This window comes from Littorina saxatilis, linkage group LG7, assembly GCF_037325665.1.
Source record: "Littorina saxatilis isolate snail1 linkage group LG7, US_GU_Lsax_2.0, whole genome shotgun sequence".
Classification (NCBI taxonomy): domain Eukaryota; kingdom Metazoa; phylum Mollusca; class Gastropoda; order Littorinimorpha; family Littorinidae; genus Littorina; species Littorina saxatilis.
This window is the reverse complement of record NC_090251.1, coordinates 15437427-15462064: the sequence shown is the minus strand read 5'-3', so window position 1 is coordinate 15462064 and position 24638 is coordinate 15437427. Positions and strand designations below refer to the sequence as shown.

At 42.5% G+C, this 24638-nt stretch overlaps 1 protein-coding gene across 1 annotated transcript in view; it reads right to left on the bottom strand.

The window, feature by feature from the left end:
- The window catches only part of LOC138970786 (liprin-beta-1-like), a 166212-nt gene that overhangs the window by 127794 nt on the left and 13780 nt on the right, over window positions 1-24638 (bottom strand).

Here is a 24638-nt window from a genome sequence, read left to right as displayed (position 1 = left end):
CATACAGGTATAATAAGACAATGAAACGATCAACTTAAAACTCAAACAAGGTTACAAAAACAAAATTTTAAAAGACAATGCAACGATCAACTTAAAATTCGAACAAGGTAAAACAAGACAATGAAACAATCACCTTTAACATTTGAACAAGGTAACTTTAAGACTATGAAACCACCAACCTAAAGTTCGAACAATGTTACAGAAAAATAAGACAGATAAACACTCAAACATCAAACAACACAAAACATGTACATAAGTCACTGAAACACTGAACGTCCACACGAAATTACAGTTAAATAAGACAGATAAACACTCAAACATCAAACAATACAAAACATGTACATACGTCACCGAAACACTGAACGCGGTCCACACGAAATTAGCCTACAGATAAATAAGACAAACGCTCAAAATTCGAACAATCAATCAATCAATCAATCAATCAATCAATCAATATGAGGCTTATATCGCGCGTATTCCGTGGGTACAGTTCTAAGCGCAGGGATTTATTTTTATTTTTTTATTTTATGCAATTTATATCGCGCACATATTCAAGGCGCAGGGATTTATTTATGCCGTGTGAGATGGAATTTTTTTACACAATACATCACGCATTCACATCGGCCAGCAGATCGCAGCCATTTCGGCGCATATCCTATTTTTCACGGCATACGAACAAGGTTAATGGCGATTAAGACAATGAAGCATTCAAAATTCAAACAAGGTTACAGATGTGCAGGTCATACATGACAAAGAAACGCTCAAAATTCCAGCAAGGTGACTGGTGACTCAAGAAAACGAAGCACTCAAAATTCAAACAAAGATAGCCTACATGCACACAGGTAGACACACACACAAAACGTTACACACGCGGCACGGATGCACGCACGCACGCATGCATGCACGCACGCATACACACACGCACGTACGCACACACACACTAACTGACAAACTCACACACACACACACACACACACACACACACACACACACACACACACACACATAAACCTTTACACGAGAGCTTACGGGGGTGTATAATATAATCACAGCGGCAAAAAGAAAAGTTGCTGTCATACGTTCAAACAGTGACAGGATTTCAAATATATGCCGTAGGCAATAGAATGGCATATATATATATCTCTCTATCATATCACGGAAGCCGATGAATATGCATTATCGACTCAGAATGCTTTCCTATCATTTCAACCAAGCTCGCGGATGTGGCAACGACACCAGACAGTAAAAGAACAGGACTGTTCAGCCTATTCCTCCTTCTCTTTATAACTGACAAGAACACGAGTAAAAACCAAACGAAGTTTCTCTTCTCGCTATGAAACCAGCGTCCTCAACCTTTGTTATTCGCGCGAATCTGTCATTTCTTGTTAATTTGTCATTCACGACCAGAAAAGCACGATCAGCTGTGCATTAAACTGATGAGAAGTTAACTGAATGGAATTTGAAACTATTTTGGAACCTCTGATAAAAGACTGAGACTGCCTTAATATTAAATAGATAAGCAGACAGACAGAGACAGATCGACAGCCTGACAACCAGACTCAGTGACAGAGAAAGAGACAGACAGACATACAAGACAGACAGCTAAGGAGAGAGAGAGAGAGAGAGAGAGAGAGAGAGAGAGAGAGAGAGAGAGAGACAGACAGACCGTAGACAGAGAGACAGAGACAGAAAGACAGACAGACAGACACTGAGACAGACAGACAGACAGACATATGCAGACAGACACACAGGCAGACACACATCATGAACAGACAAACAGACAACCAGATGGAACGACAGACAGGCAGAGAGACAAACAGACAGTAACAGACATACAGACAGACAAACAGACAGACAGACAGATCTATAGATGAATAGATACATAGATTGATACACAAATAGATAGATATAGATAGAAGTTTCCGCTTTCATTGACATGCATAGGCCAAAAGCCAGATGCATGTACTTATGCATACCTCACTTGATGTAGCATAAGGCCACCTTACAATTCAGATCACTTGTACTAATGTCAGTGTCATTCGTCATGAACCCCACACTCTGTTGACGCTATGTCGTCGCCGATGTCATCACTATCAATCTTACTGTCAACAACACGCTGTGCTACAATGTTTGTTTGTTTGTTTGTTTGCTTAACGCCCAGCCGACCACGAAGGGCCATATCAGGGCGGTGCTGCTTTGACATAATTATAACGTGCGCCACACACAAGACAGAAGTCGCAGCACAGGCTTCATGTCTCACCCAGTCACATTATTCTGACACCGGACCAACCAGTCCTAGCACTAACCCCATAATGCCAGACGCCAGGCGGAGCAGCCACTAGATTGCCAATTTTAAAGTCTTAGGTATGACCTGGCCGGGGTTCGAACCCACGACCTCCCGATCACGGGGCGGACGCCTTACCTCTAGGCCAACCGTGCCGGTCTGTGCTACAATGACGATCAGAGAAATGACTATAATAGTTTGTCATACAACTTACACTGGCGAGCTCGTCACTGTGACAAACATGTTGTAAACACATACACAAAGAAACATAAATCCATAACAACTTAACAATATCATGTTGAAATATAACCAAGATAAATTCAAATAGTTCAAGTCCAACTCCTGAATCCTGCGCTTAACAGAATTCCCTTTAACTTACGATCTAAAATTCGTCCAGGTTTACACCACATCATAGTCCCATGTATTCATTCACACATATCGTGTCGTTGCACACGTCTCCGAGTCCAAGCTCTCAAAAACGATGCATCCAAAACGAAACCGGTACTTTCACGAATAAGTATCTCTTCTGAGTAAACTTTTGCAAATATAAGTTAGCATGTAAACAGAAACTGGGAAAAACAAAACCTCACTGTGACACCAAAACACTTTCACAAAATGGCCATCCGTATCACCGTATAACCTTCAGAGTGTTAATTGTCCACTCAGTGCACTTGAAGTCGTAAACTGAAAGACGAGAAGTGAAACGAAGAATTCTCCCGTCGCAAAATGTGATTGATGGGATACAACGTCTCTGCCACAAGGCAAAGCAGTCAGCTGTGTAATATGCTGTCTGTAGTGTCTACTAAGTGTACAGCTAGCTGGTTGGGGTCAAGAATGCCAGGCATCTCGTAAACTAAACACGTATACGTCCATGATATAGCTTTAATGGGCAATAACCTGAAACAAATCAATGTTTGGCCCTGTTGCACTTTCACACTTTGAATTTGAATTTTGGAGGGGCTCTGACACAACACAACAGGAATGTGGGAACGTACGCATACATGCTCGCACGGACACAGACCCATAGTAAATACACGCACCGTGGCACGCGCGCGCGCACACACACACACACACACACACACACACACATACATACATACGGGAGAGAGAGAGAGACAAACAGACAGACAAATAGACAGACAATGAGAGAGAAACAGAGAGACAGACAGACAGAGAGCAACTGAACTTGTCATCTATTCATTTATCTTTTAAAGTTATTTACATTATTACCCACGGACGGAGTGAAGAACGCACAAACGGAAGAGCAAAATGTCACGACGTAACTCAGTGATAGGGCACAACTTTATGCGACCATGCATGAACTTCAATTGCGTTGGAATTATTTTTGGTGTCTCCTTCGAATTTGCATAAATTTGCATTCAAAGGGACTAAGAATACAGTAGCAAGATTATGCTGTCAAAAAGCCTTGTCACATCGACCAACTTAATTATCATATGCACCAAGGCCAACACACACACACACTCGTCACGCAGGTTATGAAGTGTGACAGCGACGACCATGTAGCTGACAGCGTTAGACAAATTACGCTCCTTTGAGTAATTGGAGCTTCTTATGGCTTCCTTAGGGTTTGCCACCAAAACGTTGTGCTATACAAAAAACAAAAAACACGAAATCACCACAACAATAGTAGCAACAGCAATAGTTTGGATAGAAAATAATTTTAAATGGTTGAAATGAACACCTGCATCAAGTTTCCTATACACTACAAGAGCACTAGTTAAAGTCTGTAAATCACTAAATGTGACAGAGGAGATCAACAAGGAAAGGGTAAAGATCAGCTAAAGTGGCAACTATATAAACACATACGTATAATTCGCGCCAGTCTCTTTTAAACCTGCACATTGGACGCTAGTGAACCTTAAAGGCACAGTGCAGCTCACAGCCTTCGTTTTGCGTTTGTGTTGCAGCTGAGTGCATTTACAGTTCAAAAATCCTCCTATGGCAGTGAAACAAACCCAAAACTACCCAACGAAGACATCTGTGAAGCTCGACAGTTTCTTGTTCACGCGAGTGCATAAATTAACCTAGTTATTACGTGGTGTTTGGTCGGAGTTCGATTCAACTGAGTGATTCCGGCCTCCATTTTGTTTTACACAAACTCATGATGACGTCTGACATAGTTTGATAGTGACGTGTCTTTTTTGTGCATGATGTGGTGATCTACCTGATCTAAATTTAGATCCAAAAATAGGCCAAGACCAGCCGGGTCCGAGTGCGAAATTAATTCGTAAAAAAATCGCAGTTCTTGACTCTTTGGGTGCAAGTCAATGAAACTTGGTAGTTCTTCTAACGGATAGCTGCCTGATGTATGACTAAAAGCCCCAGGGGCTCCGTGCACCTGGATTTGACAAGTTCAGTACCTTTAACAATGTATACCAAATGGTCTTCATTGCATGCAGCGTATTAAAAGAGGTAAAACTATTGTTCGATAAAAAAAGAAAAGCACATCCGTTGTTTGACCTTCTAGTTCTGCATTTGATAAGTTCATGAATACGACTATTCACATGTTCATAGACATATCCTGTGACTAGATGTTCAGTACAAAGATCGAAATAGCTGAAATGCATTTCAGAAACAGTCAACGTCCTGAAACTATGATAATAATTAAAAAAAATTAAAAATACGACGACGACGACGGTAATGACGATGATGGTGATGATGAGGATGATGATGATGATGGTGATGATGATGATGATGATGATGATGATGAGGAGGAGGAGGAGGAGGAGGAGGAGGATTAGTTTTATGACGCAACCCTTGCTTTCGATTACTATAGTTCTGGGCGTCTAAACCAAAGCATTACAACGAAATAATGAAAGTCAGTACCTGTATCTGATTCGACGCAGAAGGTTGAACGGGTGTAATCCACCTGTCTCCCGTGTTCACATCCACAAGAATCGAGTAGGTGAAGGATAGAGTCACCTCCCCTTGCCACAACTGCCGTGTGGTCATCACTCCGACGATTACCTCCCTTACTTTCTGTCACCTTTAACACTAGTCCCGAACACAATTTTGAGAAGCCAGTGCGAGAAACGCAAAGCAAATGTCACACCATTTCTCAACTGTTAGGATCTCTTTCAGCTGTACTTTCTGCAGTCCTTCGCTTGTTTCTGGTATGTTTGAAATTCCCACTCGACCACACTTAAAACTTCAAAGTTCAGCCATCTTTAGTTCATTTGGTTATCTCCCAGTGCACCAGTTCACAATGGTTATTATTCTTTTATCGCTCATTATCACTGACACCCCCCTCATATAATCCCTATTTCTGTGTAATGTGTTTGTTTTTTATGTAGTTCAGCACTGAAAACTTTGAAACTGCAAATGATGTCAGTCAAGTGAACTTCAAATGAATGCGATGATAAGTTCTAGGTTCCTCACACAACCGACCTCAAACAGTGCTTATGCCACAACAACGAAACGAAGAAATTAATGTCATAATCTCACGCCGTGGATGGTGGCACGCCTAGTTTTGTCCACCGCAGGAACAACACCCAATTCGTTCCCCCGCACGCGGAAGCAAAATTGTTATCTCGCAAAGGAATTGCCCTGTGAAGGTACGTTGTGGCAAATCACATTATTAAGTATAGATATTCTAAAGCAGAATTGCCTAGGCTATATGTATAATATGTAATTTATGTCTTGTTGTGTACTCGTGAACAGTGGCGTTCGATTTTCTGCCGAAGTCCGTGAAAATTATACAGAGAGGTCTCAATTTCGTACAAATTAACCTAGAACTACCATTTAAAGCACTATTTTAATACTCACAGTTTAATCTTCGATACCTTGCAGCCTTGTATGCGCGTTTTTGGGCACCAGCATCGTGGATAAGCTGCTCTAATCTAGCGTTATTTTGTGGTACTCGATTCTCAGTGGGTAAGGTCCCCCGCAGACACCAGATAAGGTCCCCCGCATTTTTGACCAAGCTGCGGGGGATCTTACCCCGTCAAATTTTACTGTTGATCTTTGAACCGATCGTGAGTCTAAACTAAGGTAAGCTTAAACTTAAAAATGAAGAGCAGTATCCACAAGTAGTTTGACTTTGACCAGCAAAAAGATTTAAGCCCTTCTGTTGACCGTGCTTTGTGTGGTATTTCATCATTTTTAACGTGGGAGACAGTATTTCTGACTTGTCTTTATGACATTTCTTCTCTTATGTAGTACACGAGAGTGTAAATGGTAAGACAACTAGCTGATCCAATGCAAAATAAAGTACCGAACAGTATGATATAAACTTCAATACTAGAAAGTCTGGTTATCTACTATTTTAAGGCATTAATTTGGAGACACCTACCATGTTGTTCGTCTTGCGGGGGAACGAATTGGGTGTTGTTCCTGCGGTGGAAAAAACTAGGCGTGCCACCATCCACGGCGTGAATCTTTCAGTGTCGGCCGCGCACGCTTACTTTACCACAAGATCCCAGGTGCATGTACCAGGCAGATGTTGCGCGGCCCATGTGCACCCCCGCAGTGTTACGGCTATTTACCGAAAGGTTACTAAAGATGATCTACTGTATACTCCAGTGTTACGCGGTTATTCAGTACCTAAAGGTTACTAAAGATGATCTACTGTATACTCCAGTGTTACGCGGTTATTCAGTACCTAAAGGTTACTAAAGATGATCTACTGTATACTCCAACGCCAAAACATTCGCCGCCTTTACGCAGGCCCTAAAGAAAGTGACGTTTGACCATATAACTGTTTTTTTAGGCACCGCTCAACACCACAGCAAATGTACGTACAAAAGATCAAGGGTTGTTCAACGGTTTGGCGGGGACCCTATCTTTTCCTCCGAGGGAGGAGACAGTTTGTGACTTCACTGCCAGAAGATGGGAATAAATGGCTTTTCTCTTCTGCCAGAAGTGAAGAATCATTTTCTTTTGCTATCGTGGAGAAATTGTTTTTGTCAGTAAGAGAAGCACAGCCGGAGTGTGTTGTTTTTCTGGCTACTGACAGCGACTGTTGCCTAACGCGAGAACGAACAAGGAACTTAGTCGATAAATATCGACAGGGGGCCGACAAATGGTTTAAATGGGAAATGTGTGTATATGGGTGTGGGTTTGAAACAAACAAACAAACCAACCCTTGTGAACCCCGGGCCGCAGGCCTTCGATGTAGTGATTGAAAAAAAAGGATGTTCTCAAATGGTTCAATTCTCATTTGGTCTGATTCTCAAATGGTACCGGTATACTCCCCCCCCCCCCCCCCCTGGCCGCAGGCCTATGAGTAAAATTTTATAGACACTGACCTTCTTCCCAGGGGTCATTGACCCAGTTTTAGCTATGAGAGGTGGTTCGCCCAGAGGCTGTAGAGTATACTGGGGCGGTCTCTTTGATGTCTTGAGAGGAAACTTGGCCAGGGTAGTACATGCACCAGAACTGGTGGACACCAAGGACAAACATGAAATCGAAGCAGTTTGCTTTCAGAGAGAACGGTCGTCAGCAACTCAAACTTCTCTGTTTTCTTTTTTTTTTTTAAATCTGACTTTCTTTGTGGCCCCCTGACTCCGCCCCCCTCCCTCTGTAAGGACCCCCCTCCACAAGGACCGATTTTTGTCAACATTTTAAAGGTCGCTAGAGAGGGGTTCCACTGTATGACCTAACCGCTGCTGGCAGACGGCCTCAATCTTCACGCGCAAAGACGAGATTAATAGGTGCTCGGTTTTGGTATTTTGAATTACATTACATTAAACCTTTGTTGGGTTTCATGGTCATGGCAACAGCCATAATAATATTACATGATGTATAATATCATATTTCAGCATATGTGAATTACATGTCATCATACTAAACTGTCATACATTTTTATTCCTACATTATTCTGATTGATCACAACCAAACCTACTATCATTGGACACATCCAAATGCAAGCGCCTGTTCTTGACAATTTCTCTCTGATCTAAATATAAAATCAGTGCAATTTCCTGGGTCGGGCTTTGCCACAGACACTCACGGTTTGGCCTGTAGGTAAAATGTACAATGTATTTTCTGATTTGTGCACAAAAGCTTTTTTTCTTTTTTCTTTTTTTTAACATAACAATGTTTAATGTCACTGTATGTTTAAAAGACCATGGTCATATTTGTAAAAAAAATGTTAAATTAGAAAATAAATAACATTTTGGTTCATGATTTTTCCTACACCTGTGCTAAAAATAAGAAATAAAAATGTCGGGTATATAAGTCACTCAAATACAGCTAGGTATGAATGGCTCGGTTTGAGTTTGTTGCAGTTGACCCTGCACAATGCGACATATCATGTTTTTGTTGAACAATTTTGACGTCACCCCTCCCATAGGGTGACGTATTTCACAACTTCCTGTGTTACACAAACTCTGTGATGACCAATTTTGACGTCACCCCTCCCATAGGGTGACGGATTTCACAACTTTCTACAGATGAACAATTTTGACGTCACCCCTCACCCCTTCCTGTGTACACAAACTGATGACGTATTTCACAACAAAATGGCGCTGCCCATGGTCAACCTCGAAACTATCCGTATAGAATGGGGGCGTCCTCGCCCCCATAATAAATCCTGTTTTGAAATACCCAAAAACGATCCGCCCACAAAATAAACGACAGATTGCTAGTCATCGGTGGGTGTAATCTCAAACTGGTATATATATATTTGATTGATTCAGCAACTTTGATCTGTACAAATGATTCTGGTAATTCTCCAAACGTTACCATTTCAAGGACAAGTCAAGCGAGAAAGCGGACCTTTGAGAAAACGATGTCGAAAACCAATGTCGCATTTTGTCTGTAGTTCGGTATATAAAAATACCTTCTATATGAATTGAACTTTATTTTTCAACTTTAATTCATTGCATTTTTTCACCTGATTAATTCCTGTCGTTGTGGTGATATGAGCGACATTGAGTTCATACCAATTTCCCGATTTAAGTCAGATAGACTAGATACAACGAGAAAGCAAGTGCTTGCGTTTTTTCTATCATTTAACCTCGAGTAACAGCGTAGTTCAAACCAATAATCCGATCAATATACTCAAAAATTTACACTCCAAGAAGAATACTTTGTACTTGTCCATCGCTGCCGAACAGTACGTTCATACATTGAAACTACGCGCTATAATCACCGTTTTCACAAAACCAGAACATTCCACAAACAGAACTTTGGCTTCCACAGAACAATCTGAGCCGTACTGCTCTCAGAGTCTCAAACAGAAATGCCGTGGAACAGTTCGTTCTAATCCAGTTTAGCACAGCACTCACGGACCTGGCAAAATGCAAAAACTGCACTTATCGGCCTGTATGCATTTGATGTGAAGGTGAGCTCTGAGAGAAGGGAGGCAAAAAGAGTGTTTTCTCCTTGATTACACAGAGAAAACAGACAGGTAAAGTGACGGTGTTGAGAATGACAGGGCGGTGGATCTTCACAGACAGGTATACGGTGCTGAGAATGACAGGGCGGTGGATCTTCACAGAAAGCTATACAGTGCTGCACTGGTTCCAGGAGAGTACGCTTAACGTTTGAAAGATCTCTTACTTTCTCCATGGACACCCAAAAGCAAGTCTCAGACATCAAAGTCCAGAAACGGAACCTCCTTTTATCACCGATTTTTTTTCAACAATGAAGGAAATAAACTGCTGAGAAAGAGGTTAACTTATGGAGTCAAAGGCACCAGAGAGAAAGAGGTTAACTTATGGAGTCAAAGGCACCAGAGAGAAAGAGGTTAACTTATGGAGTCAAAGGCACCAGAGAGAAAGAGGTTAACTTATGGAGTCAAAGGCACCAGAGAGAAAGAGGTTAACTTATGGAGTCAAAGGCACCAGAGAGAAAGAGGTTAACTTATGGAGTCAAAGGCACCAGAGAGAAAGAGGTTAACTTATGGAGTCAAAGGCACCAGAGAGAAAGAGGTTAACTTATGGAGTCAAAGGCACCAGAGAGAAAGAAATAATGTGCAGTGTCATTTTAAAGGGAACTGAGAAATAAGAAGAACAGACACAATCATGTATACCTGAACTAGACAAGAAAACAACATTTTTTAAGAAAGTAAAATGAAAGAAACAAGAGAAGAACAAAAAATAATTTAAAAAAAGAGCTCTTCTGGATTCTGACTGTGCTTGTGAAGAATCAAAGCTTTACGTCATCAAACCACAGGCACTGCTCAAGCAGAGAGTGTTTTCCCACAGTTCTGGAGAGCTTCAAGAAGATATTCATTCATCCACCATTCGCTTCTCTGCTGATTAGCTAGCATTCTATTTCGTTATTATACGGCATGGCTCTCTTTCACAGCAGTAATCCATTCTCGCCTTGGGCGGTACAGTGTATTACTTGTAAGATTGTATGTGTTTTCTCTGGGATCTCCATCAAAGAAATGTTTTCACGCTTTCTTCTCAGCTTGTTTTGTGTTCTGTAATGTGTCAAAGAGGTGGGTTTTGTGCCCCTGAAAGAAAGGCGACGTCGTCATAAACTCTTGCTGTATTATAAAATTGTAAATCGTTTAACCCCAGCATATTTATATTCCAAACTGCCGGTCCTGGTTTCCGATGTAAATCCTTACCACAGACGACGCCCTCTTGAACGTAAGGTTCCATTATGCATGCAGAAGTGAGTTATGTAAATCTTCATTTTGTCCTTCAACGACAGCTTTGTGGAATAATCTTCCAGAAAATATACGACAAACGCAGTCAATTGGTGAATTTAAAAGATTTTTGACCAATGGAGAAATCAGGCATGAGACCAAGGGTAGGGCGGATGATGGCGAGAGAGGTGAAGGGACGGGCAATGTTTACAGTGCCGGACTGTGAGCAGTGCCCGCCAATGTTTAGCTCAGGCACCGTCGCGGCAGACGCGCCCTAGTTCTATGCAGGAAAATGCAGCGCGCTATTCTGGCCATCTGGCAAACTTTTGTCCTCGTCTCCAAGGCAGACTGATACCAAGAGGTGTAAGTTACACCCGCCTTCAGGCTCAGGCATTTTCAAACGCTCGACTCAAGACTAAAATCAAGAAGCAGCCAGGCTGTTGATTTTCTGTGTGTTCAAGTAGGGGGGTGGCCTTACCCCATGTAAAAGCCTAGCCAGATCTGCGATGGTGAGCCGAATCGTGTACATCTGGAGGACTGTGCCTTTAGGGCGTGCGTTTATGCTACCCTGGGCGTTAATAAGGTCAGTGTTCTGTTTACTTTCCTTCTTTATTTCCACCCACATTCTTCTGATCTTCTTAGGAGCAGCCAAAGCAAGTTTCGGGTACGCAGTAACTGTTCGTTCCCGCGTGACGGACAGATCAGCTCTTACTACTCTCACCACAGACGGGTTCGGACAACGAACTTTCTTCTTCGAAAGTTTTTTTGTTTTTTTTTGTCCCTCGCTCACTGGAATCATTCCCTTTAACGAAGTAAGAGGGTATACTGTTTTAACGCTGCATCCCTCCTTTCCATCCCAAACTGTGTTCTCTTTCTTTTAAGCTTTTTTTTGTGTGTTTCGCTATTCTAATTATGCGGTGGCAGTGTTGTGGATGCTGTTTTCACTTCGCCAGGCCAGCCTTCGGCGCCTAACTGATGACTCGGACCAAAGAGTGTACTAAGCTCTTTGCTCGGACGTTCATTCAAAAGACATCATATGGGTGGAGCGTTCGGAACATAAGGAGCTTTCTATTCATGCTACCTATTGCCTTCAGTTAAAACTCTTCAACCTCTTTTTCTTTGTCTTATTCTCCTTGTTTCCCCAACAAAAACTTTTTATTTTTTTTATTTTTTTTTAAGGCGATTCACTTTGCTTCCCGAACGTCGATAAGCCGAGAACTTTATATCTTCGATTTCTTCTTTAGTGTCTTCAATTCCTACCTCTGCGAATATCACAACAAAGATTTTTTTCACCATTCACTTTTCCTGCAGCGTTAGCACTGACTGTAAACAGCACGATCATTGGCATGCGCTGTGCAGTGGCTTTTTGATCTTTTCCGAGATGCATCCGCACTCGGTTGCAGGCAAGTTTCGGATAAACCCTTTTCCCAGCAGGAACTCTGCGAGAGAATCGCAATGATGTGTTCTGCGTCAGCGCAAGGATTGTTGAGTTTTGCAACTGCCAGAGGATTTTTTATTTTATTTTTTATTTCATTTTTTAAGTCGGTGCAGTAAAATGCACCTTCGCTCGCAAGACATTTTCGTATAGACTTTCCTGGGAAGTATTGAGGCGAGAAAATCGCACGATCATGAGTTTGTATCACATGGTACAAGTATAGCATCCAATCCGTTTCATCCAAAGGTTTTTTTTGCAAACGGTGCGTTATATTAAAGGGAACGATTCTGTTCTATTCCAAGGCGAGTTTCAAATCGATTCGTTCACAGCACTGAGTATGCACCGAAAGGCTGAGAACCTCACTAATTGATAGGATGGGCGTCACCAGAAAAACTGATTGTTGAATTTCACCTGAATAGAAAGTGTCTTTGTGTTTCTTGTTTTTCAAGCTACAGCAGTAAACTGGGGATATGAACAAAATACTGTTGCGTTTTGCGTCACCGAAAAGGTGAATTAATGAATTTCAGTCCAAAACGGAATTATTATCCAAGTCAGCAGCGCAGTAAATTGGAGAGACGTATCTTGACGTACATGTAAATTGAAGTTTCTTGCAAGTCTTTCCCATGGAGATTTCTTAGTGATACTGAGAACTCTCACTGAGTGATGTGTTTCGCATCACATGAAAGACCAATTGTTGAATTCTATCTAAAGATTTTAAAGTCGATGCACTAAGCGTGAGAGGCATATGCTGGAATCCCCCCCCCCCCCCCCCCCTCCCTCATCAGCGTATACTCGAGGAGTAAATGACATTGATGTTTTTCGCTTCACGGCTGGAGGATTGTTAAGCTTCACCCAAGCATTTCCCCGCTGCAGTCTGCGCAGTCAATTGGCTGCTAAGCAGTAAATGAGGGGGTTTCGAGGAGTGACAGGTGTTTTAGGAATTTTTCTGCTGAAATATTTCTGTGTACATGTGTTGAATAGTCACTGGTGTCAGTTGCAGCCTCTCACTCTCTGTTTCTCTCTCTCTCTCTCTCTCTCTCTCTCTCTCTCTCTCTCTCTCTCTCTCTCTCTCTCTCTCTCTCTCTCTCTCTCATATCGCCTCCACTGACTGAAGAACTTGGGTTCTGTATCATACAGTACGGTTACGTTTAAGGTTATGCTTTTAACCTTGCAAGATCGAGAACAGGTACTATTTCCACAATGCGCCAGAAAACATGATTTGATGTTGGCTTGTATGGCTTTATCCTCAGATTCAGATCCGATGGGAATTTCTAGGACCATGCTTTATGTGCAAAGCCAGTCAAGTTACGCGTATTAGCACTTTTTACATGTAGATAATGTTCCTTTGCTCGAAGAAAAAAAAAGATTTATCAAGCGCAGTTTACAATACAATAGACAAGTGACCAAACACTGACGAACCTGAGAATGACACAAGCAAGTTTAACTTGAACTCATACTTCATTAGGAGAGCTGCATAAAATATTACATTGATATTTAGACACAGCAACCGTCAGCTTTGGATCAAAGCCGCATAGACCAGGAGCACATTCCTCAGCTAATAACGGACAAAACCTGCATTTGCAGGTAGTCATGAGCACCCAGTTCTGCCTGCTTTTGCTTATGTTTCGATTGCTGAAACCTATATGCACACGGACACAAACACTGCTTTGTCAGAATACGCGGCACGTGAAAAAATCCTATAGCACAAACACCAATCACGTTCTGAAACTACTGAGGTTTACAAAACAACGCCCAGTTCAAGTTTTCAATTTGTCTTTTGTTGCTGAAGCTGAGATGCACACACACATACACACACACACACACACAAGAAATGGCTTGTCAGAACCTGCACGGGAAACACGCTTCCAGCACAAAGATCCAACAGGTACTGAAACTCCAGAGTTCAAAGCAGCACTCTCACAAACGGCAGTTTCTGCGCACTGATTACATCTGCCTCAGATGCAGTAATAGTCATAACGGTCACACAACTGTTTGCAAACTATCTCCACGTGTGTTGCCTACTCCGAAGAACTGATCACTATGCAAACTCCAGTCAGTCACTCACACAGAAACATGGGAAACAGCGGGTTCCACTGACACGGTGGTTTACCTTTATCATACTGCACACACACACACGTTGCTCGCGTGCATTCGGCTTGGTAATAAATAGCACACAAAGACGTCAGGTCACACCTATCTATTGTCTTTTTAACAACCTAGGTAGTAGGTTCATAATCTCTCTCTCTCTCTCTCTCTCTCTCTCTCTCTTGGCTGTCAGCAATGAACAAGTCTGAAGTTACAGGAGCATTGTTTTTGGACTTTAAGAAAGCATTTGACTTAGTCGATCATTCCATATTGCTGAAAAAATTACACTATTATTTGAGAAACGATTCGGTCTGTGACTTCTTTAAATCGTATCTTGCTGACCGGACACAGTATGTCACTCTACAATGCCAGAATTCGTCTACTGCACTAGTAAGACATGGCGTCCCTCAAGGGTCTATACTAGGACCTATTCTCTTTTGTATTTACGTTAATGATTTGCCTTTACATGTATCGGATGATAAAGTCAAATGCGAGTTTTTTGCAGACGATTCGTCTATCCATACCAGTAACACCTCGTTGGAATCAGTAAATTCTTCCCTGAAGAACACTTTGGACGAAGTTGCGAAATGGTGCACATCAAATGCCATGATACTGCACCCAGAAAAAACTAAAAGCATTGTTATTACCACAAGACAAAAGCATCAGCTAAGTCCTCTTAAATTACAACTGACCTTAGGTACAACTCAAATACAGCAAGTTAAAGAACACCGCATACTTGGTGTAACTGTTGATGAAGAAATGAAATGGCAAACACACATAAGCAACCTCTGCAAAGTGTTATCAAGGAATTTGTATTTGCTGTCAAAACTCAAACATTATGCGAAGTCTGAAACATTAAAAATGTTCGTTCATGCTCATATAATGCCTCATATTAATTTTGCTTCGACATTGTGGGATGGCTGCAGCGATGTTCACTTATTAAAACTCAATTCTTTGTACCGTCGTGCTGCAAAACTTATCCTGTATGAATCGCACATGTCTACAGAAATGAAGTTAAACATCCTTAATTTCCTTCCCCTAAAAACCCACCTTGCATACAATAAGGCTGTCTTTATGTATAAAGTAGTTCATGGCGATGTGCCCAGTTATGTGCAATCCCATTTTACACATGTTACGAAGAGGTATGGGTCTCAAAATTTACTTCCTCCAATTCCTCGTATAGATCTTTATAAATCCAGCTTAGCTTTTTCAGGATCATCTCTGTGGAATTCTTTGCCAATAGAAATCAAACGATCCGCATCATTAAAGGCCTTTAAAAGGCAGTTGCACACACATTTGAGCACACTATAAACTGCCCCTGCTGTCTAGTTTCCATTGTGTACTCGGATAATGTATGCAATGCTCTTAAGTGTTTTGTTTTTTATGTTTATACTCGACCATTATTTTGATGTTTTACTAGTTTAATACTTTGATTAGATACTGTTCCTTTTAGGTATGAAATGATAGCATGTGCTTGTGTGTAGATATGCGAGCGCACGCTCGCGCGCGCGAGCATGTGTGTGTGTATATGTGTGTGTGTGTGTGTGTGCATGTGTGTGTGCATGTGTGTGTGTGCATGTGTGTGTGTGTGTGTGTGTGAGTTTATGTGTGCATGTGTGTGTGTATACGTGGGTGTGGATGTGTGTGTGTGTATGTGCGCAGTCTTTGCTTTCGTTTACAATTATTCTCTGTATATGTTCCAAGGACAGGTTGGAAGATTAGGCTAAGCCTAAAACCTTTATCCTTATGTAATAAAGTTCTGAGTTCTGAGTTCTGAGTTCTCTCTCTCTCTCTCTCTCTCTCTCTCTCTCTCTCTCTCTCTCTCTCTCTCTCTCTCTCTCTCTTTAGGGCGAGGGCCAGATGTAAAAAAGCAGATCACTGCTTACTCTATTACCCTCGTTAAATAAAGAATTGTTCTTGTTCTTGTTCTCTCTCTCTCTTTCTTTCTCTCTTTCTCTCTCATTCTCTCTCTCTCTCCTCTCTCTCTCTCTCTCTCTCTCTCTCTCTCTCTCTCTCTCTCTCTCTCTCTCTCTCTCTCTCTCTCTCTCTCTCTCTCTCTTTTAGACATGGAAAATTGAGCATCGCCACCATTCCGTTCTTTTAGTTTCTGGAATCCCCCGGCGTTCTGAAGCCTGACCGTAACAACGCATGTAGGAAACGCACATAATCCCCAGCCACGCTTTTGCAGCCTACCATTCCCACCTGCTGGGTGCTCACATCGCCTCCTCGAACAATTTATCACAATATTTTGACTTGTCTGATGACGTACACTGACTCCCACTGCGCATGCAATCAGATCTACAATTGCAAGGGCAACTCCAAAGTCAGTTTCCATGGCGGATTCCTCGAATTTGACTTTGAGTCAGTCCGTGACGTAAGCAGTAATGCCGGCCCGGCGGTTAATTTGTCTTCAAAGGGATACTATTGATCTGAACGTTTGGGGGGAGTTTATAGCGAAATTGACGAATGTGAAGAATATGGGGAATCCACTGTACATACCTTAATCTAGACGCACACGGCACGATATGCTCCAAAACGCACCTCAAATATGGACATTAATTAAAACAAAGAGAGTGAATGCGCTTTAGTGCGTTGCTTCCCTCCGGTGTTGAAAACAAAAGGTAGTCGGCGGCAAGACGACTGCGGCCTTGTAACAAGCATCACGTACACAAACAAGGGAAGTAACTCAAAATAACTAAAGTAAGTAACGAAATAGTTGAATAGATGCAGCCTTCAACCACGACATGGAACTTCATAGTTTGATGCACTTCCGATTCGTCAGCAAAATACCTCAAACTGTCTTAAAGCAAGCACGATGAGAAATAACACAACAATAATCTCAATAGATTCAGTAACTCAAATTGGTACGTGGCAGTAACTGGCTTTCAGGTGGTCCAACATACGTCATTACTAACACTTGTTTGACCCATACATGCTATTCTTGACCAGAAGCAGTTACGTTTCGAAAGCTTGGCCACCAGCGAGACACTTTGAGGCACTGAGCCGCCTCTGGAACGTACAGGAGTTTGCGAAGTACCTTGTCGCCTGAGGAGCGAACGCCGTCAGTTGCCTGCAGCGATGCTGTGACGAAATGATAGCAGGAAGCACATACACTTTCGAAATGTAGCCTAAAACTCATTGAATTCAAGAATGTGTGTGTGTGTGTGTGTGTGTGTGTGTGTGTGTGTGTATGTGTGTGTGTGTGTGTGTGTGTGTGTGTGTGTGTGTGGACTGCTTCATTACGTGACAGACTTAGACACACCGGTGGCACAAACAGGAAAGACTTTGACTCGGCGAAAATTGGACCCGATGGCGAGATCTGCCAAGCTATGCTCTGGCCGTTGCAGGATACAAACAGAGACCGTCCTGCTACAGTCTCTGGCAGTGACAGAACTGCTGACTGTCTGCATACTCTTGATCCGAGCAGAACGTGCATGACCTCTCCTCACTGTCAGGGCTCCATGCAGTCAGACAGTCTAGGGACATTAGCGGGTACCGCCCCTGCATCTAATGGCAAATTACTCGTAGACAGAATGTCAGGCAGAAGCCATGGGAAGAGAGAAGAGAAAGAAATAAATACCGTAGAGGGTACAGTGGGACACCCTTTTGACCCCCCCCCCCCCCCCCCAGTTTAAGCCTCCCTCCCTTTGAAGACATTGTTTTCTCAGACTTTCTGTTGAGAACCTATGTAAATGTACGGCCATTTTAAGACCCCTCCTTGTTTAAGACCTGATTTTCTCCTATGTGACCCTCCACCACGGAATGAGTCGCATGTCACCTTTGCATGATTTTCCTATTTTTACATTTTTCTAAAGAGTTTTGCATGCTCTATCCAGTGGTGAAAACCGTTTTAGAAAAGAGCGAAAACTGTTTGAGTTATAAGCCTGTGACTAAGGTGACCCTCACACTGTTACCAGACACTCCCCGGACTTATATTGAGCCTAGCGCAGAACCACGCGAGGTGACATGCGCCTCATTTCGTGGTGGAGGGTCACATGTTCTTGGAGGTCTTAGAAGGGGGGTTCCACTGTAGCTCAGTGAGCCAGCAATGAAATGGCACGCTGGCAAATACACTGACAATCTTTATGTACGAGCATCGCTGGCTCCGTTTGCGGTGATCTTTGAGGATGTTGTTTCGGTTTGAAACGGTTAGTCTAGGCCGTAAGACTGACTAGACAGACGAATTGAGCTATGCCTAAAGAAACAAAGCTGTTTGATGACAGTGTTTTTGTCTGGGTGCCTGCTTAGCCTGAGTAGACTCTCCACAACTCTATTCTGTTTTGGAACTCTCTACCCTGTATGTGCTTTATGGTCTATTTGTCAATGGTATCTTTGTGTGTGCGCGTGCGTGCGTGTGTGTGTGTGTGTGTGCGTGTGTGTGTGTGTGTGTGTGTGTGTGTGTGTGTGTGTACTTTTAACATTGTACGCTAAGTTTTGCTTAGTGCTTGGGATCTTGGTGTTATGTCTCAGTTAAATGTATGCTTTGTATGCTTGTTGATTTGTGCTAGTTTATTCTATAATGAATCTGTAAAGCGCCTGGAGCCAATTGATGGGACTCGCGCTATAGAAAAGTTATTTATTATTATTATTATTATTATTATTATTATCTTCTCACCGTTAGACGGCAAATCAAGATGTCTTCGACGGTGAACTTTGATAGAAATTCTTCCTCCCACAAGTGGAAACGTTACCTTTGCTAATACCATTGCTGAATACATTGTGTCTTGGTTCCAGCGGCGACCCTTGCACGTGCGACTTAAAGAGCTGACACCAGTGTCATTATTCAACTGCAATATTGAAGAGTACCCTTCTTTTAATGAAACCGATTATGTAATCTACATCAGATCTGTTATGTGTGATTTTTGTCATCTGATAAGAGCATTCTTCTGCTTGAACACTAGTACCAAATTCCAAAGGCCTGGCCGCTACTGTCCGCGCGGAGTGGCAATGTTGAAGCTGACATCCGTGTTAAAATGATAAATTAATTCAGCAAAATAATCCCATCTGCACAAAACGCAGCCTGGTTGTTTTGTTACTTGAGATCAAGTGGATGAAAAAGCCTGTGCCTTCATGGTAGTATCGTTTGTTGGTGGTGCTTCGACCACGTTTTGATTGCAGTATTAAATCAACTCATGACAACAATTACTTTTTGTCATTAATTGTGATAGAACTACTAGTGCAACTTTGCGCTAGTCAGAGGAGGAAGCGAAGGCCCGGAAGTTCAGCTCTTTATCTCGAAAGACCGAGTGTTTATGCAATTGATTACAACGTTGAGCTCTGAGAAACGAGAGTTAAGATCCAGGTAAAGCGATATCTGTTCTAGCAAACATATTACGTGCATCTTAAAAGATCTCTTTTTCATAGGTTAAGCATGTCAGGATGGCCCTGGCACATGTCCAAGTACACTCTTGAGATTTAGGCCCACACACACTGACGCAATAACACTCTTCTCCTTTTCTCTTGATAGACAACACGCCTACACCCTTACACCAGAAGCACTCTGATGTATGTGCACGTTGCATCACAAGCATCAGAGACTTCACATCTTAAAAGACACAGCCCTTCAAGTGTAAAAGATTCGGCTCACCGTCTTAGATTTGGCCATGGTATGATTATTTCTTCTCTTAGGCACATGTCAAAAACGCGACAACCTGCTGCTGGGGCTTTCTGTTTCGTCGATGTTGTTTTTGTCGTTGTTGTTGTTGTTGTTGTGTTTGTTGTTGTTTGTTGTTTTTGTTGTTGTAAATGAATTATTTTCTTAACACACTAGTGTCCATCTGCGAAATCAATTCCACTGTTCAGGAATCAGTCACTTGGATGTTGATTTTTGGTATGTGTCTAAGTGAAGTAATGGCATACCCTGTGTGAAAGCCAATGTAGATGTGAAAATAGTGAGCGGAAAGATTGTGCATTTTAAACTCTTGGAGCGCCTGAAGGAAAACTGAAAGGCGCTCGCCCACTGCGCCACAGGTGAGCCTTGAAGTGATTATTGTTCTTGACTGCATCTTGCACATTACCTCGCTTCTCTCCCCTTTCCATCAGGTGGCACAGGTGTTCTCACGCTCACAGGTTAAGGAAGGAAGGGGAACGGTATGAATAGAGATGGGGGCGGAGCGGACTGAAAGTGTGTGTGTGTGTGTGTGTGTGTGTGTGTGTGTGTGTGTTAGTGTTGTGTGTGCGTGTGTGTGCGTGTGTGTGGGTGTGTGTGTTTGTTTTGTTTGTGTGGGTGTGTGTGTGTGTGTATGTGTGTGTGTGTGTGTGAATGAATGAGAGAGGGAGAGAGAGAGAGGGGAGGGGGGTCCTCCGAAAGGGAGAGTAGCTGAGAGAACGTCATTATCTAGTAGAGTTGTATCTGTCAGGAGAGAAAGAAGTGTTCAGTTGGGGTTGAAGGCTAATTGCAAATCGGAGCAGAAAATTGAACGCACTGAAGTGACATGACCTGGCATGTTTGGCATTAATAACGTGGCGAACCAATTCCATGTGTGCTCTAGTCTACCTGTACTAAACCCAAGGCAGATGCTGGTACAAAATCTGTCGGTATGTCTGTACAAGTTTTTAGTGTTGACTGAAGGTGAATGATGGCAAACAGATTTCAGACGAACTTGTGACTGAACAGAATTACTATTGCTATTAGATTTTTGTTTTGGTTTCACAGCTAGCTGAACACCACACACTTTATCCAACAATGAGAACTCAGTACCAAAGGCGACCTTGTCATATTTGAAATGATAGATTCAAAAAAAGTGTTGCGGATTAATTTGTTTGTTAGTTTGTTAATATTCCCTCAACAGTTACGACGTAACGCTGTACAGGACTCTGGACTTTGCATGGACAATTCTTGCAGCCTTTGTATAATTGACTGCTGGTAAATGATACACATAATTGTTATTTGTCAATGAAAATACAAGTCAGTGGGCAGTTATCATTGGCATTCAGTTGATTTTCATACCACTTTGTCAGTCTGCGGGAGTGTAAATCAGTTACTATCAGTATGAGTATGTTCATGAGTCTCGAGTCAGTCTTTGGAAACCATTGTCAGACGTCCGTGGCCACGAAAACCATATGAACAAGGTTCCCCACAGACGCTCAACCTAGTGGGTCCTGAGACCCCTCATTTCAAATTGTAGGGGGTCCGAGGACCCCATAGCGGTACTTTAGAGGACCCCAAGACCAGGAGGCATGTTGGACGTTCTGTTAGAAAAACAAAAATTTTCATAGATTTACTCCGTAGATTCGCGACGGTACAGATTTTTCAGAAAATGTTCTCGTCTTCAAAATCGAGCCAAATGTGTACGTTCTTGACAATTCTGAATGGTAACCAGTAACGATCGGGACGCATGGTAACACAAATTTAGTGCGACACTGTATTGTAGAATTCAATAATTTCTAATACGTGTTGTCGGCTTCTATAGTGCGTACAGGACGCACAGTTTTGGGAGCCCTGTAGAGAATACTGGTTGTTCCTCATTCTACGTAACGACGCTGCATAACTTGACTATCTTACCAGCGCCTTCAACCTCTCGATCCCTCGCACCCTCCCGCCCAACCTCCAGACCCGGACCCCCCCCCCCCCCCCCTCCCCTTCCCGCCCGGTTTAAATCTAGGCTAATCTCTGCGAACAGCTGGGAAGGGGCATTGCGGGTTGGGGGAGAGCAAGGGATGGTCATTCACCGACACAGACACATTACAAACTGCCCTTTTTAGAAAATCTAATCTTCTTTTTTTGGCCTCAGTTTACAAATACATTCTGTGCTACAACCTTGGCAGTGCTGCATGGAACTAAGTTACACACCTGCGGGGGACGAACAACAATGGTTATCTGAACTAACAACCTTACACCTCTGGTCATTGTCAGACAGTGGGTGGACGAAAGCGGAACGAAATTAGTTTCGTTTACTGAAGCTTTTCCTCCGTCGGCCAAAACGGAGCAGGGGAAACTTCGGTAAATCAAATCTCACATGCGCTCTTCAGTGTGAGTTAGCTCAAAAAACAAGGAGCGTGTTCTGATGCCTGAAATATAAACTGAGTTTGGTATTCATTCTAAAACGTGACACTGTAGACATGATCGGTCTGAAAAGCGTGTTTTATTCCCTTTTGGCTAAATACCATTGTTTCACACAAACATATAGTTTAGATCAGTGATACCAACACTATCTTAATTTACTTTATCAGTCTGACTCCCGTGCTTGCTCGGCACTGTCAAAAACGCCGGCCTGCGTATGTATGCTAACTAAGGCAGAAGGTGGGCACCGCAGATAACAGTTACATGAGCAGACAGTACCTGGCATTTACAACAATGAGGGAGGTATCTTCTCACCCTACCTGTCCAAGGCACCTGTTACCAATTACTACGTTGACAATCTGACACCTACTCTGTATACCGCCTCTTCGCAAACAATTAATTCTTAGGCCTAAAAAAAAAAATAGGTGTGGTTACGGTAACCCGACCTACCCTATTTTTAGGGGCCGATCCTATAACTTTTTATTACATTTGTCGAAAAAAAAAAAAAACGAGTGCAAAAAACGCAATGAAAGCGAAAGCGCCCGAGTCGCACACTTATTTCCCTGTCAAGTAGGTTTAATTTGTACACATTAGAAAAAAAAGTTAAAAAAAAAAAAAAAAGTGATTGCCTACCTACCTACCCTATTTTTTTGAGTCACTTGAGAAAATGTGACTCTATGTAATCGGTCAGTGTTAGTCTGTCCGGCCGGCCGTCCGGCCGGCCGTCCGTAGACACCACCTTAACGTTGGACTTTTCTCGGAAACTATCAAAGCGATCGGGCTCATATTTTGTTTAGTCGTGACCTCCAATGACCTCTACACTTTAACGATGGTTTCGTTGACCTTTGACCTTTTTCAAGGTCACAGGTCAGCGTCAAAGGAAAAATTAGACATTTTATATCTTTGACAAAGTTCATCGGATGTGATTGAAACTTTGTAGGATTATTCTTTACATCAAAGTATTTACATCTGTAGCCTTTTACGAACGTTATCAGAAAAACAAGGGAGATAACTAGCCTTTTCTGTTCGGCAACACACAACTTAACGTTGGGCTTTTCTCGGAAACTATACAAGTGACCGGGCTCAAATTTTATGTGAACGTGACTCCCAGTGACCTCTACACTTTGACGTCTGCTTTGGTGACCTTTGACCTTTGGTGACCTTTGACCTTTTTCAAGGTCACAGGTATGCTTCAGGTATGCATTGTGTTGTGAATAGCAATTTCTTCCTGTCCATCTGATGCCTCATATAATATTCAGAACTGCGAAAGTGACTCGATCGAGCGTTTGCTCTTCTTGTTTGGGTATGTTACCGTAACCACACCTATTTTTGTTTGTTTGGCCTTATCTACCTATGCCATTAGCTTGCAGAAAATAGCATGGGAAAGGTCAAATGGCCTTGGCAAATGACAATTAGATATTTCACATTGCCTCCTCCTCCACACTCCGATATCAGAATACAATTAGACATTTCAGTACAATGAGATATTTCACATTGCCTCCAGTCCTCCGCACGCCGATATCAGAATACAATTAGGCATATAAGTAACTATAATGAGCTATAGCCCCCCCACCCCCCACCCCCCGCCCAAAAAAAAAATACTGATGGCATGCAGACGGTGATTGTCGATTATAAGGAATAAATATGCAAATGCCAGAGACGTCGCTTTATATCCATAATTCTTAGTTTGATTATCATTTTTCCCCTAATTTATTTTCTCTTTTTCGCTGGTTGCAGACTAGGTTTGATTTCCAAACCCCTGATTTAAGGTTATTGTTTTCCTAAAGCCTGACATAAATTGGGCGAAGTCGACTTCGTGAAGCCTACTTTACGCAGCTCGCTGCACGAGGCTTTTGCAATGAATTTTCGGTAAAAAGACATCGCCAAGACTCTGCACTGTCTCACTCGTAACTTTTGTTTTTTGCAAACACTGTCTTGCTATCTAAAATTATCAACAGCAAAATGAAGTTTAAAGCACTCTTTGCAATAACACCTTTAACCAAAAAAAGTCTCCTCCGCCCACTTGTTTCGTACACAACTCAGAACACCTGCACTATATCACCTTCAGACATACCTAAGCACCTTTCGCATTTCTTCTACACTTCGCGCGGTGCCGCCCGAGTTCTGCCTTTTTATGTGCGTGGATCACACGAATCACCTGGCTCGATGGGGTCAGGTCAGGAGATTGCTGCAAGACTTAGCCTAGGTGTTTCCTTTGTGTGTGTGCGTGCGTGCGTGCGTGCGTGCGTGCGTGTGTGTGTGTGTGTGT